Raw genomic sequence first — 16828 nt, 5'->3', positions numbered from 1 at the left:
GCGGTTGTTTACATATACAGTCAGTCTTTCTTCTTTTGCAGTCTGTATGTTCAGCTTTAAAAAGAAAAAAAAAAAAGAAGTACGTCAGATGGAAAATGATGTTTTGCCAAACGATAAGTTACAGTTTAAAAAAAAAAAAATCAATGGACATATTAGGGATGATTTACTAAAGGAGTAGAGAGCGTTCACTATGCAAAGGGACTTTTCAATTAGCTTAGTAAATGCGGTAAACATTTGCTATGCAAAGAATATCCAATCACGTGCAAGGAAAAGTAAAAAAATGAATTTTTGCTTGCACACGATTGGATGCTAGAAGTTAGCACAACTTCACCTCATTCACTAAGCTAAGAGAAAATTTGCTTGCACAAAAAAAGTTGACTTTGTTAAGTGAACAGCCTATACTTCTTTAGTAAATTAGCCCCTTGGTTAACATGGAACTACACTTTAAAGCAGGGTTTCTCAACCAGGGTTCCTCCTGAGGTTGTTAGGGGTTCCTTGAGCAATGGGCAATTTCTACCTCTCTGATAAGTTCCCAATGACACCATTGTTCCTTTTAGCTATCTGTAAGGGGGTAATTCTTCCCAATGATGACAAGAGTAAGGAGCATTCTTCCCACTGACTGTAACACTAACGTATCATGAGTTGTAGATTTTTAATTTTTGGCAGAGGTTTCCCGAGACCAGAAATTTATTTCAAGGGTTCCTCTGTGTTGAAAAGGTTGAGAAAGGCTGCTTTAAAGCCTTGATCCACCCAGAACTGGTATTTCAGTTAAATGCAGATGCTGACAGTAGTGAGATCTTTCTCTATAGCTCCTAATTATGCTCCTTGGTATTAGGTCTCACTCCTCCTGCTGCACAAAGACATCTTGCTCTCTTTTAACTCCATTCTTTGAAACATAAAATAATTGAAACAGCGAAAAGGAAAGTAAAGCTGGCCATACACTGAGCAAATTCTGACAAGTTCCTGATGATCAGTCCAAATTCTCTCAGTAGATTGCCCTTCTGGCCACGCTCCATCCAACAAAAGTCAATGGATCAATCAACTTTTGTCAAAACTTTCATCTGGACAGCTGCTGCATCCAATCAGATGCAGTCGCTGTTGGGGAATTCCAACAGCCCTTGTCAGTGGCAATAAGAACACAATAGACCAACTGGGGGAATCACGCATCTGTGATGTTTAGAAGGGTGAGCCAAAGAAATCTGACAGTGTATGTCCAACTTAAAGTGCTTGTTACCCCCGCATTTCATATTCCTGATGTGTAGCTGTTGTACCATATACTTGTATTAAAAAGTATCCTGCTCTCTTTGTATTACTTCCTTTGTGTGAAATTCTTTGTGTTCCTGCCAGTCTCTCTGCTTTCTATTAAAAACTGACCACACCAAGCAGGAAATACACCGTGGCCAGTTCTCTTGCTGTGCTGGGAATTCAGCCTGCTCTCCTCTAATGACCAGACTGGTCCTGACCAGCCCCCCTGTGCAGCCATTTGACCTGGGCCAAGAATGCAGCAACCAAAGTAAATATTAAAATGACATTAAACTGAAATGTAAAAAAAAAATGTATTCAAGTATGTATTCCCATTTAACCACTTCAGCCCCGGAGGATTTGGCTGCTCAAAGACCAGACCCTATTTTGCGATTCGGCACTGCGTGACTTTAACGGACAATTGTGCGGTCGCCCGACGCTGTACCCAAATTGACATCCTTTTTTTCCCAAAAACAGAGCTTTCTTTTGGTGGTATTTGATCACCTGTGCGATTTTTATTTTTTGCGCTATAAACAAAAAAAGAGCGACAATTTTGAAAAAATAACAATATTTTTCTTATTTTTTTTATATGAAATTCTCAAAAAAAAAAACTAAAAATCAAAATTTTTTAACATTTAATGCCAATTTGTTTTCTGCTACATGTGTTTGGTAAAAAAAATTGCAATAAGCGTATTTTGATTGGTTTGCGCAAAAGTTATTGCGTTTACTAACTACGGGAAAGATTTCTGTCATTTTTATTGTTTTTTTTTAAAACTAGTAATGGCGGCGATCTGCAATTTTTTTTTTTTGTGGGACTGTGACATTGCGGCGGACAGATCGGACCCCTAACTGATATTTTTTACACTTTTTGGGGTACCAGTGACATTACTACAGTAATCAGTGCTATAAATATGCACGGTTACTGTAAAAATTACACTGGCAGGGAAGGGGTTAACTTTACTGGTGATCAAGGGATTAAGTGTTTCCCTAGTGGCGTGATTCTAACTTTCAGCGGGTGTGGCTAGTGACATAACCACAGAGACATGCAATCCTATATAGCAGGATCGCATAGCCTCTGTACTTACTTCAGGGAGAATGACAGACGGCTGTGTTTACACCAGCCGTCTGTCTTTCTCCCTCTCCTGCGGCAGATCGCGAGTGGCCAGCGGCCATCGGGACCGCCGGTCATACGCGCTGGCTCCCCAGGTAACGAGTGGGAGCGCGCCTCCGGCGGCGCACGATTGCCCCTAGCTCCTCCCAGGCTAGCGCCGTACATGTAAGACGCTTTGCCTGGGAGCGCCAGACTGCTGCCGTACAAGTGCGGCGGGCGGTCGGCAAGTAGTTAAAAAAGTACCTTCTATTGCTCTCAGCCTCCTCCAAATCTCCAAATTCCTTTTTTTTTTTTTTTTACTGCTGTGATCTGTTTTCGATCCGATCGAGGGAGAATATGTTCATTCTCCATGGTCCCACTGTATGTAGGAACGAAGCCACCTTCTATTGCCTACTCTTGAGATGAACTACTGTAGGCACTATGGGATTTGTAGTGTGCATAGAGCAATGCACATGACCCCAACTAACATGCAATGCTCCTTCCAAACAAATGGAAGTGAGGGGAAAAGGAGAGGTTTGGTGGCTCATAGAGGATGTTACTAAAAGACATAAAAACAGAGCATGAAACAGTTTAATGAAAAATAGATTACAGAGGCATGAAGTAGTGGAAGTGTAATGATTATTAGAAGAATAAGGCCCCTTTCACACAGGCGGACCGTTCAGATCCGCCTGTTCGTTTTTTTGGCGGATCTGAACGGTCCCCCCGTGCATTCCTATGGGGCATCGGATGTCAGCGGAGACATGTCCGCTGACATCCGACCCAATCCGTTCCGTCAAATCTGGACGGATGGAAACCCTATTTTCCATCCATCCAGCAGATCGGATTGGATGAGAACGGACCGACGGTCCGTTCCCATCCGATTTCCCCCATAGAGATGCATGGGGAACTGACAGCTGTGTCTCCGCACACAGTGCGGAGACACAGCTGTCCTCCTGCTGCTCAGCGGGGGATCGGAGGCTCGATCCCCCGCTGAGAAAAACGGAATCCGTCCGACGGACGGATAGTGTGAAAGGGACCTAAGGATATTGTTTAGTGTTACTTTAAGTCAGAATCCTGATCTGTATACTTCTTGCAGGGTCATGACTCTGAACACACTGACTCCCAGACAACTAGTTATGGCAGCCTCTATTTCCTCATTACAAATTTCCTTTAATGTCTGCAATGAACTTTATTTCGTTGGATTAGGAAAGATTTCATCAGAAGTCACAACACCCATTGCTGAACCATCGATGACTATGTTTCTGGCCTCTGTCCAATAAATTAATCATCTACAAGACTTATTTAAGTATGCCCTGTTATTTCTTATGGTACTAAGCTTCTCACCCCTGTCATACACTATATATAAATATGTATTTATAGTTATAGACTAGATCTAAGTGAAGTCCAGAGTAGAAAGCTGGGGTATTAGTGTGGGTAGCACAGAATGCTTCCTGCTGAGACATGGCCTAAAATAGCCAGCTCTGGGTCAAGGCAGATGGCAGGTCTGTTTTCCAGCAGTCAAGCCTGATCTGTGTCATGTCGATGGTTTAGTGGCAGGCTAATAGTTTAGATAACCCCCAGCTCCACTTTGGTGTCACTAAACAGATTGGCAAAACTCCGCTGTTAATGTGCCAAGTAACCCTATTCTTTAAGTGTTATAATTTATTTTTTTAGACAGTGACAGTTCCTCATCTAAACATATTGTCTACCAATTTCAACTTTACATGCTTTTTAGAATACTAATGTTGTGTTATTTATGTATGTATGTTGATGAATAGAAGAGATATTGAGGGTTTGACTACCAAATATTTACTGTGTCCTTATACATTGCTTATATGTAATAGAGTGGCCTCCGAAACATTAAAGGGAGAATCTATTTGGTTGGTATGTTCCACAGGACCTGCTCTTCCTTGAGGGTCAAAACACAATTTTGTGATGAGGTGTGTTACTGTAACACATGTTACGTGCCTTAGCGCAGCCTTTTTCAACCAGGAAGCCCAGGCTCCCTGGGGTGCCTTACGCATACTTGCCAACTGTCCCGTTTTTGCAGGGACAGTCCCAGGAAATAGGAGCCTGTCCCGGGTAAGTTACATTGTCCCGGGAAGCGCCCGTTGATCGGGCTGGCCGTAAATCCCCGTTACTCATAAATGCCTGGTGCTCTTAAAAATGGTTGCGGGCCAACATCGTAACGGCGCATGCGCCGTTCCGACGCCTGCCGTGCTCAGGATAACTCGTTCAAGCTCAGCCAGGCGGACGCATGCGCAATTATGTAATGGTGTCGCCTGGCGCCGTTTTTAAATCAAAGGCACTCGTTCTGAGTAGTGCCACCTTGCACTTTTTTATATTTACATATTACATTTTTTGTATGGTCACACCTGAGCACATTTGACACTTTAGAATTGCAGGGAATTGTGATGAGAATTTTAAACTTTTAAAGTTTAAAAAGCAGAAGTAGTGCAGCTGAATGGGAGAATTATTCTAACTCTGCTACTTTGGCCCTAAATTGGAAATTTCCTTTTCAATTTCCTGTAATTCTCTCTTTATTGAGTAGACTCTGATGATAAGTAGGCGGAGATTAATTATGCAGAGTGGTCGGGGCTTCAGGGAAGTGGGTGTGGTAAGTAATTGATAGCTGTGCTGCAAAGTGTCCCTGGAATTTTTTGTCAAATGTTGGCAATTATGCTTGAGGTTCCTTCAGGGGTACCTTGGCAAAATGCCTGAAAATTGCCCAAAAATGTATACAAGCCAGCAGATGGATGAAGCCTGCCTTTTAGTTACACAAAGCCATGGGTTTTTATTGTGCACCATTACAACTCTCCAGCCAATGGCATCCTAACAACCAGTGATGTCATCAGTTTCATCAGTAGCTAACTGATGGAGAAAAAATGAAAGAGAAGAGAAACATAGGAATACTAGTCAGTACCAGTGTGCAAACATTTTCCGCTTTATAAGAATAAACCACCTCTAATGTTGGGTGTCCTATGTGTGTTAATGCTGCTACATTATGTAAAACTATTAAAAACATTTTTTACATTTTAGAATGGGGTGCCTTGAGATTGTCCATAATTTTAAAGGGTGCCTCGACTGAAAAAAGGTTGAGAAACACTGCCTTAGCGCATTGTGGTGTTATTCATTTTGAATGCCACTTCAACTTACTAATGCAATGCAGCCATGACACAGCACATGACATTGCAACACAACACATAGTACACTACTGCATGTCTCTTTTTATGCCTATTCTTGTGTGTTGGCATATCCTATTACTCAGCACTCTGCACCCCCTGCATCCTTTCCTACAGGTCACTCTGCACCATAACTCAGCACAGTGCACTCCCTGCATCCCCCTCTATCCAGTACTTTGCACTCCCTGCATCCCCCTCTATCCAGTAATTTGCACTCCCTGCATCCCCCTCTATCCAGTAATTTGCACTCCCTGCATTCCCCATCACACCTCACTCTGCACTCTCTGTGTCCTCCATTATATTTCTGCCTGTACGATTCACATCCCCCAGTACCCAGCACTTTCCACCCTTGAACCTTTCATTACCCAGTACTCTGCACCTCCTGCACTCCCCATTACCCAGCTATCTGCATCACCTGTATCCAACATACACTCTCTACACCCCCACTACTCTCCCTTAACACTCTTTTGACTTCACTTTCTACCCACACCTCTCCCCCTCTGCACTCCCAACATTAACTGCACTCTGTAGCCCCCGCACTCCACCTCACTCACTATCTGCACTCTGTACCCCCTGCACCCCCCCTCACCCACTATCTGCACTCTGTACCCCCTGAACTCCCCCTCACCCACTATCTGCACTCTGTACCCCCTGCACTCCCCCTCACCCACTATCTGCACTCTGTAGCCCCTACACTCCACCTCACCCACTATCTGCACTCTGTACCCCCTGCACTCCCCCTCACCCACTATCTGCACTCTGTACCCCCTGAACTCCCCCTCACCCACTATCTTCACTCTGTACCCCCTGCACTCCCCCTCACCCACTATCTGCACTCTGTACCCCCTGCACTCCCCCTCACTCACTATCTGCACTCTGTAGCCCCTACACTCCACCTCACCCACTATCTGCACTCTGTACCCCATGCACTCCCCCTCGCCCACTATCTGCACTCTGTACCCCCTGCACTCCCCCTCGCCCACTATCTGCACTCTGTACCCCCTGCACTCCCCCTCACTAACTATCTGCACTCTGTACCCTCTGCACTTCCCCTCACCCACTATCTGCATTCTGTACCCCCTGCACTCCCCCCCACCCACTATCTGCACTCTGTACCCCCTGTGCTCCCCCTCACCCACTATCTGCACTCTGTAATCCCTGCACTCCCCCTCACCCTCTATCTGCACTCTGTACCCCCTGCACTCCCCCTCACCCACTATCTGCACTCTGTACCCCCTGCACTCCCCCTCACCCAATATCTGCACTCTGTAGTCCCTGCATCCCCCTCACCCACTATCTGCACTCTGTACCCCCTGCACTCCCCCTCACCCACTATCTGCACTCTGTACCCCCTGCACTCCCCCTCACCCAATATCTGCACTCTGTAGTCCCTGCATCCCCCTCACCCACTATCTGCACTCTGTACCCCCTGCACTCCCTCTCACCCACTATCTGCACTCTGTAATCATTGCACTCCCCCTCACCCACTATCTGCACTCTGTACCACATGCACTCCCCCTCACCCACTATCTGCACTCTGTACTCCATGCATCCTCCTCACCCACTATCTGCACTCTGTACTCCCTGCATCCTCCTCACCCACTATCTGCACTCTGTACCCCCTGCACTCCCCCTCATCCACTAACTGCACTCTGTACCCCCTGTGCTCCCCCTCATCCACTATCTGCACTCTGTAATCCCTGCACTCCCCCTCACCCTCTATCTTCACTCTGTACCCTCTGCACTCCCCCTCACCCACTATCTGCACTCTGTACTCCCTGCATCCCCCTCACCCACTATCTGCACTCTGTATCCCCTGTGCTCCCCCTCACCCACTATCTGCACTCTTTACTCCCTGCACTCCCCCTCACCCTCTATCTGCACTCTGTACCCCCTGTGGTCCCCCGCACCCTCTATCTACACTCTGTATCCCCTGCACTCTCCCTCACCCACTATCTGCACTCTGTACCCCCTGCACTCCCTCTCACCCACTATCTTCACTCTTTCCCTCCTGCACTCCCACTCACCCACTATCTGCACTCTGTACCCCTTGCACTCTCCCTCGACCACTATCTGCACTCTGTACCCCCTGCAATTCCCCTCACCCACTATTTGCACTCTGTACCCCCTACACTCCCACTCACCCACTATCTGCACTCTGTACCCCCTGCACTCCCCCTCACCCACTATCTGCACTCTGTACCCCCTACACTCCCCCTCACCCACTATCTGCACTCTGTATCCCCTGCACTCCCCCTCACCCACTATCTGCACTCTGTACCCCCTTCACTCCCCCTCACCCACTATCTGCACTCTGTACCCCCTGCACACCCCCCTAACTCACTATCTGCACTCTGTACCCCCTGCACTCCCCCTAACTCACTATCTGCACTCTGTACCCCCTGCACTCCCCCTCACCCACTATCTGCATTCTGTACCCCCTACACTCCCACTCACCCACTATCTGCACTCTGTACCCCCTGCACTCCCCCTCACCCACTATCTGCACTCTGTACCCCCTGCACCCCCCCCCCTCACCCACTATCTGCACTCTTTACTCCCTGAATCCCCCATTATACTTGACTGTTTTCTCTGACACACCACAATATCTGTGGTGTGTCAGGGAAAACCTGCCATGAGGAAGCTTCACCTGGAGGGAGGGGTCCTACTTTGTGGGTTGTTATGGCACGCCGTGTACAGCTCACAGCTGATCTGCCGAATTTCCCACACTACAAGCTTTGCTTAGTCACGCTCCCTCCTTACCAGGCCCGGGAATTCTAGAAATTGTAGTAAGAAAGGGAGGAGGAGCGGAGAGAGGGGGGACCAAGGGAGGGAGGACTATGTGACCCCAGATAGCAAGAAATTGTGCTGCAAGTTTGAAAATAACTCCATAAGTCCACATTGCATGACTACAGATCAACTTTCTTTGCAAACATTCTGCAAGTCTGCTGCAAGTTCTGGTTCAGTTATGTTGTGCAATAGTCATCCCACCACAGGGGTCACTGTGACTTGCAAAGCTCTTGCTGTAGACTCACCACTGAAACTTTGCTCTTGCTAGAGACTTGCCACGCAAATTTGCTACAAATTGGAAAAGTGTCAATTAGAACTTGTGCTTCAAGTGCTCTGCAAGTGTGCAACTTGCCAGTGAAAATGTGCAGCAAGTTAACCGACTTACAATTCAACACTGACACAAATTTGTGGCAAGTTATCCTTGATACCTGGTACATCCACATGCACTGGCCTCCCTTCCAGATAGCAAGCAATTGTGCTGCAAGTTTGAAAATGACCTGCTAAGCTATTGATAGACTTGCCACAAGTTTGTTGCACAATTGCAGCAAGTCCATATTACATGACTCCAGATCAACTTTCTTTGCAAACATTCTGCAAATCAGGTTCAGTTTTGTTGTGCAATAGTCATCCCACCACAGGGGTCACTGTGGCTGAAATTTCATGCTATAGACTTGCAGAGCTCTTGCTGTAGAGTCTAGACCCGGGGTCCTCAATAGGCGGACTCCGGGCCGCCTCCGGACCCACACTGATTAAAATCTGGACCGCCGAAGCGGTCTGCTTCCTTCTGTCTCAGCGGGGGACAGAATGGAGAGGATCGAGTACAAGTTCTTCTTACCCGGCGGAGAGGATGTCCTACAAAGTCCCGCCTCCTGGGCCGGCTCTTACCTATGATAGACAGAACACTGGTGACGTCTATCATAGGAGCCGGTGCCCAGGAGGCGGGACTTTGTAGGACATCCTCTCCGCCGGGTAAGAAGAACTTGTACTCGGCTTTTTGTAATCATGCAGCGCTAAACACAGCCACTCCGATCCTCTCCATTCTGTCCCCCGCTGAGACAGAAGGAAGCAGACCGCTTCGGCGGTCCAGATTAATGGGGGCACGCACACTGGTCACTGCATTATTGGGGGCACACACACTGGTCACTGCATTATTGGGGGCACAAACACTGCTCACTGCATTATTGGGGGCACAAACACTGGTCACTGCATTATTGGGGGCACAAACACTGGTCACTGCATTATTGGGGGCACAAACACTGGTCACTGCATTATTGGGGGCACAAACACTGGTCACTCTGCATTATTGGGGGCACACACACTGGTCACTCTGCATTAATGGGGGCACGCACACTGGTCACTCTGCATTATTGGGGGCACACACACTGGTCACTCTGCATTAATGGGGGCACACACACGGTCGCTCTGCATTAATGGGGCACGCACACTGGTCAATCTGCATTAATGGGGGCACGCACATGGTCGCTCTGCATTAATGGGGGCACACACATGGTCGCTCTGCATTAATGGGGGCACACACATGGTCGCTCTGCATTAATGGGGGCACGCACACTGGTTGCTCTGCATTAATGGGGGCACGCACATGGTCACTCTGCATTAATGGGGGCACGCACACTGGTCACTCTGCATTATTGGGGGCACACACACTGGTCACTCTGCATTATTGGGGGCACACACACTGCTCACTCTGCATTAATGGGGGCACGCACACGGTCGCTCTGCATTAATGGGGCACGCACACTGGTCAATCTGCATTAATGGGGGCACGCACATGGTCGCTCTGCATTAATGGGGGCACGCACATGGTCGCTCTGCATTAATGGGGGCACACACATGGTCGCTCTGCATTAATGGGGGCACGCACACTGGTTGCTCTGCATTAATGGGGGCACGCACACTGGTTGCTCTGCATTAATGGGGGCACGCACATGGTCACTCTGCATTAATGGGGGCACGCACACTGGTTGCTCTGCATTAATAGGGGCACACACATGGTTGCTCTGCATTAATGGGGGCACACACATGGTCACTCTGCATTAATGGGGGCACGCACAATGGTCGCTCTGCATTGGATGGGGGCAAGTTTTGGGGAATGCCTTTTTTTGTTGTTGGCGTTCTGTATTTGGAATTTGACGGTCACTTTTCCGGACCTCGGACTGAATGGAAAATTTGTAAGTGGACCTTTCAAGTTTACATTTGAGTACCCCTGGTCTAGACTGACCACTGCAACTTTGCTCTTGCTACAGACTTGCCACGCAAATTTGCTACAAATTGAAAAAGTGTCACCTAGAACTTGTGCTTCAAGTGCTCTGCAAGTGTGCAGACTTACAATTCAACATTGGCACAAATTTGTGGCAAGTTTTCCTTGCTAATTGGAGGGGGCCTAAGGCTCGGTTCACACTATGGCGACACGACTCCTTACTACTTCGGGGGCGACTTGTGCATTACCATGCACCACGACTTCGGAGCGACTTGCAGGGACTTCACATAATGGAAGTCTATGCAAGTCGCTCCGAGGTCGCCCCGAAGTAGTACAGGACCCTTTTTCTAAGTCGGAGCGACTTGTGTCGCTCCTATTAGAACGGGTCCTGTAGCGGTCAATGGACCACGAGGGAGCGTGACTTGTCAGGCTGACAAGTCGCCTGACAAGTCGCGCTAGTGCGGACCGGCTCTCAGTCAGTACGAAATGGCTGCCTACATTTCCCTAGATACATTCCAGATGCATTAAAATAAAAGATAAGCAAAGACTTAAAGTGGAGTTCCACCCATTTTTGGAACTTTAGATCCATGTAATCCCCTTTAAAACGGCTTTTACCAATGAAAACTTTTTTTCTTTTTTTTTTTTGCTAGTAAATACCTTAATTTCTGCTTTATTCCTCCTCACCTCACTTCCGGGTCCGATCGGCGATGACGTCATTCGGCGATTCGCAGTGTCTGCTGGGATGTATTCTATTCCAGAAATCTCGCAGTAGCTGAGCTGTAGTGAGCCGTGCCTGCCCCGCCTTCGCCCCGCCTCCTCTCATTAAGTTGTATTGTATGAATGTATTAAGGCCGTTCTCTGCCCCACCTCCGCCCCGCCCCGCCTCCTCTCATTGGTTGTATTGTATGAATTTATTAAGGCTGTTCTCTGCCTCGCCTCCGCCCCGCCTCCTCTCATTGGTTGTATTGTATGAATGTATTAAGGACGTTCTCTGCCCCGCCTACCGGTATATATATATATATATATATATATATATATATATATATATATATATGCATATATATATATGTATATATATATATATATATATATGCATATATATATATATATATGCATATATGCATATATATATATATATATATATATATATATATATATATATATATATATATAAAATGTGTTTTGTGCAACGTTTTTTTTTTTTTTAATTTCCCTCCCTAGTTCCGCTCCCATGCAGCATTGCTGCTGCAGGGAACGGAACTAGGAAGTGACCAACGGAGGAGCGGCGGGACTCTCGGCTGGCGATCTCAGCAATGAGAGATCATCGCTGGATCGCCAGGACAAGGTAAGAGAACACCGCTGCGCTCTCTGCACATCCACCCCGAGCGTGACTCGGGGTTACCGCTCCTGCAATGAAAAATCCACCCCGAGTCATGCTCGGGATTACCGCCTAGGTGGTTAACAGTTCAATCTCTGCATAGAAAAGCCTGTCCCCTGCCAGCATGCTCCAGAGAAGGACCCTTTTCACTCAGTATGAAAAGCAATGGTCTTTCTGCAGAGGTCCACGTGCCCCAGTGCTGAGTCAGAGCCACAGTTCTCATATTTGCAGGAAGTATGAACTATAGTTCAGCAACTGAGATGTCAGACCTCAACAGAGAGACAATTAAAAGATAAGTTGGGCATTGAGGTGGTGCACCTAGATGTTTTTAGCTGATTTAAACTCAGCGTTCAGTTGGGCTTTATCGCTATCGCTGCAAAACATTTGCACTAATATTGGCTTCCTTACAGCTGAATCATGAGTTGCTAAAAAGCAGGCAGGACTCATCAACTCTTTTGCCAAATTCAGGCCTAATTAATAATAAAGTACAACGAAAAAGTGTTGTTTAGTAACCCATGAAAACCCAGTGAAAATTTTGGGTTGGTCTGTCTTTCAGCCCAAAACCAAAATCAGGTTCCTATGAGTAGCTGCACACAACTGTTAAAAAGGAGCTCTAGGCTCCCCCCCCCCTCCCAAAAAAAAATAAAAAATTAAAGTCAGCAGTTACAAATACTATGGCTGTTGACTTTTAATACCTATATGGACATTTACCTGTCCAGGGATCCAGTGATGTCCTCACCCGAGCTGATTCATAAGTTGGCTTCGGGTGCAGGTGCTGGCATCGTAGGAGAAATCAGCAGTGAAATCTTGCAACTTCACAGCTGGTGTCCTACTGCACATGCAGTCCTGCACTTTGTAAATGGTCCCACAGTCTTCTGGGACCTATGATGTGCCCAAGAAGGCTGTAGGGGAAGGAGCCAGGGCCAAACTTCCAGCTCAGATCGCCGCATCTGAAATGAAGTGCCAGTGGATACCTGTCAAAACCAGGTACCCCCCCCCCCCCCCCCCAAAAAAAAAGTGCCAAATGTGGCAGTGGAAGGATCCAAACAAGTGGAACTTCCCCTTTTGGATGAAGTTCTGCTTTAATTACACTGCTAAAGCCTAAAATGTGTTTATTGCTTTGCATAGATTCCTTCATATATTTAAAGCTCAATTCCAGGTATGGATTTTTTCCATAGATATTTTGGTTCAGCTTGGACCAATGTAAGTATGCATGTTCCATAAACAGACCAATCCCTGTAAAAGCTGGAAATCACTGTTGTAGACATTGTACTACAGTGATCCTCGTTGTCTACTGGGTCCCATGTTACCACACAAAGCCTTCTCTGATTGGACTAGGTGTAGAGGCAAGGCAGTGACATCTTGATTACCACTTCATCCAATAAGAGAATTCCTTGTATTAGTTAAGAAAAATACAAGGCATTCTCTGAATGGTGCCCATGCTGAGCAAGCAACCTTTTTGTTCACGATGCAGAAAGGCAGCTACACAACATGGGACCCTGAAGACAGCAAGGATCACTGTGGTAGCGGTGGCTACTACAGTGATTCTCCTCTTTCACAGGCATTGGCCATTTCTAAAATCCTTATGCAGCTGAGAACAGGGGTTTGTGATCACTTATAAAACAGGGAAAAAGGTATCTATAAGTTTTTTATATGTATGCACAAATGTTGTGCCTTTCATTTCTATTGTAAACTGAAATGGGTTGTTTTACAAGGTATGGTTTTACATATACTTTAACCACTTGCCGACCACCGCAAGTACATATACTGCGGCGCTCAGCCCCGTGCAGGCAAAGTGACGTATGGGTACGTCACTCGCCTGCGAGCCAAGAGGGGGCGAGCGCGCGCCGCCGGAGGCGTGCTCCCGCCCCCGCTCGCTCACTGTGATCCTCGTGCGTGTGACTGGCAGACCCGATGTCCGCCGGTCACACGCATTCGTCCGGTACAGAGGGAGAAAGGCAGGCGGCTAATGTAAACAAAGCCGCCTGTCATTCTCCCCTGTGTAAGTGCAGAGATCATACGGTCCTGCTATGTAGGATCGTATATCTCTGTAGTTACACAAACAGCCACATCCCATAACAGTTAGAAGCACGCCCCTAGGGACACATTTAACCCCTGCATCTCCAATAAAGTTAACCCCTTCCCTGCCAGTGTCATTTTTACAGTAACAGTGCATATGTATAGCACTAATTACTGTAGTAATGTCACTGGTACCCCCAAAAGTGTCAAAAATGTCAGTCAAGGGTCCGATCTGTCCGCCGCAATGTCGCAGTCCCGCAAAACAAATCGCAGATCGCCGCCATTACTCGTTAAAAAAAAAACAATAAAAATGACAAAAATATTTCCCTTAGTAAATGCAATAACTTTTGCGCAAACCAATCAAAATACGCTTATTGCGATTTTTTTTACCAAACATATGTAGCAGAAAACAAATTGGCCTAAAATGTTAAAAAATTTTGATTTTTACATTTTTTTGGGGGAATTTCATATAAAAAATGTGAAAAATATTGTTGTTTTTGCAAAATTGTCGCTCTTTTTTTGTTTATAGCGCATGATCAAAAAAATCGCACAGGTGATCAAATACCACCAAAGGAAAGCTCTGTTTGTGGGAAAAAAAGGAAGTCAAATTTGTTTAGGTACAGCGTTGCACGACCGCGCAATTGTCCGTTAAAATCACGCAGTGCCGAATCGCAAAATAGGGCCTGGTCAGGAAGGGGGTAAAATCTTCTGGGGCTTAAGTGGTTAACGATGAGAGGACAGTTACAGAAAACTAGACTGCATTTGTATTGGGAACTTGGTGAAGGTCGGGGGGGGGGGTGTAGGGAGTAGTTGTAAACTTGATGTGGGTGCTTCAAGTTTTTCACATAATTCTGATTTGTATAGAATTAGTCATATATTATCATTTATTGGGGGAGGGGGAAGTGGTGTGGAGGACTTCACTGCTGATATTTTCATCAAGTAGCTATTTGTATTATCTCTTTTTCTCTTGCTCTCCTATATAAATGTATGTAAAAGAATGAGAAGCATTTAAACACAATACATTACGGACAATTAGCCATTCCCTGCATGCTTCCATTTACTGTATGCCCATGTGTATGCATACAATATTAGCTCTATCCATCCACTTAGCATCACTTACTCAGGCAGGACAGTTCAATGATTTATGACACTCAGCCCCATGACCACTGTAGTGTGTTAAAAATAAAGATTGCTCATTGTTACTTTGTTTTCAACTATGTGCATTAACCATTAAAGGACCGCCCCCACATACACGCACTGCGGGAGGGCTAGCCCTTAAGCACAAAATCACATACCTATACGTGATTTCTTCCATCGGGTCTTGGGCACACGTGCGGGCCGCTGAAGCCATGCTTTCGCTGTGATTGGACACAGCGGAAGCCAATCAGCCGCTGGCCACCGGCAATCATTCAGAGGAATGACTGAATGGCGGTCTGCCTTTATAAACAAGGAAGAGAGAGATCTTGTGTTCTTACTAATCAGAAACCAGAGGTGTAACTACAGGGTTGCAAGGGTCACAATTGCAACCGGGCCCCATGCTCCAGGGGGCCTCTGTGGCTCCCCTGTACACCTGGATAGGAGGGGTGGCGGGTGCAGCATGTAGAGGAACCATTGTCCTCCTTTTTCTTCCTGTAGCTGCAGGAGGAAAATGGAGGAGATTGGTTCCTCTGTATGCTGCCCTGCCACTCCTCCTATCCAGTTCACTTGTGTTCTGCTGTCTCTGGGCCCCTGTGTGCTCCCCTGGCCCCCCCCCCCTACTGTGCTGACCCCCCCACCACCACCACCACCACCACTGTGCTCCGTTCCCTCTCCTGCCGGCTGCTGCAGGGGATGTGTCACAATAGAGAACCAGGAAGGGGTCAGTAAATATGTAATTTACCAGCTCCTTTCATTTCTGAATGGACAGAGTCATAGTCAGTGACACTGTAAAAAAATAAAAATAAAATGATAAAAAATAATACAATTGAAATACCAAAAAATAAAAACGACTGACACCAGTGGGTGAACTTCCAGGATCGCAAAGGTCACACTTGCAACCGGGCCCTGGCATTCCACCACTGTGGGGTGGCTTCAAGATGGCAGGAAGGGGGCCCACTGCAGAACTTATGAAAGGGTCCCGCTGTGGGGCTGTAATAAAGGGCCGCGCAACAAGAGTAAAGGGCCCCAGGATTAGTGGGAAGAGCCCCAGGCTTAAAGGGAAGGGTCCCGGCTCTGGCGGGCCCTTCATGGTTTCTTGCACCGGGGCCCTGAAGGTTCTAGTTACGCCTCTGTCAGGAACACAGGTGTCTCTCTTCCTGCAGTCAGTCCATCCCCCACACAGTTAAAAAGCACTCCCTAGGAGCACACTTAACCACTTAACCCTTTGATCGCCCCTGATGTTAACCCCTTCCCTGCCAGTTTATGCAGTGACAGTGCATTTTTTAGTACTGATCACTGTATTAGTGTCATTGGCCCCCAAAAAGTGTGCCTTAGTGCCAGATTTTCCCGCTGCAATGTTGCAGTCCCGCTAAAAATTGCTCATCGCCGCCATTACTAATAAAAACAATAAAAAAAAAATAAAAAGTCCATAAATCTATTCCATAGTTTGTAAACACTAAAACTTTTGCGCAAACCAATCAAAATACGCTTACTGAGTTTTTTTATCATCAAAAATATGTAGCAGAATACAAATTGGCCTAAACTGATGAAGAAATTTGATTTTTAAAATTTTTTTTTTTGGATATGTTTTATAGCGGAAAGTAAAAAATATTGTTGTTTTTTTTTCTTTTCAAAATTGTCTGTCTTTTGTTTATAGTGCAAAAAAAACAAAAACACGCAGAGGTGATCAAATATCACCAAAAAAAGCTCTATTTGTGGGGAAAAAAAGGACATCAATTTTTTTTGGATACAACGTTACAGTTACAACAATT

General features: G+C 46.4%; 1 protein-coding gene across 2 annotated transcripts in view; it reads left to right on the top strand.

The window, feature by feature from the left end:
• The window catches only part of LRRFIP1 (LRR binding FLII interacting protein 1), a 203215-nt gene that overhangs the window by 549 nt on the left and 185838 nt on the right, over positions 1-16828 (top strand). The gene's annotated exons all lie outside the window — the stretch shown is intronic.

Source organism: Pelophylax lessonae (genome assembly GCF_965119305.1).
Source record: "Pelophylax lessonae genome assembly, chromosome: 6".
Classification (NCBI taxonomy): domain Eukaryota; kingdom Metazoa; phylum Chordata; class Amphibia; order Anura; family Ranidae; genus Pelophylax; species Pelophylax lessonae.
Note: the sequence above shows the minus strand (reverse complement) of the source record. Positions and strands in the feature narration are given on the sequence as shown.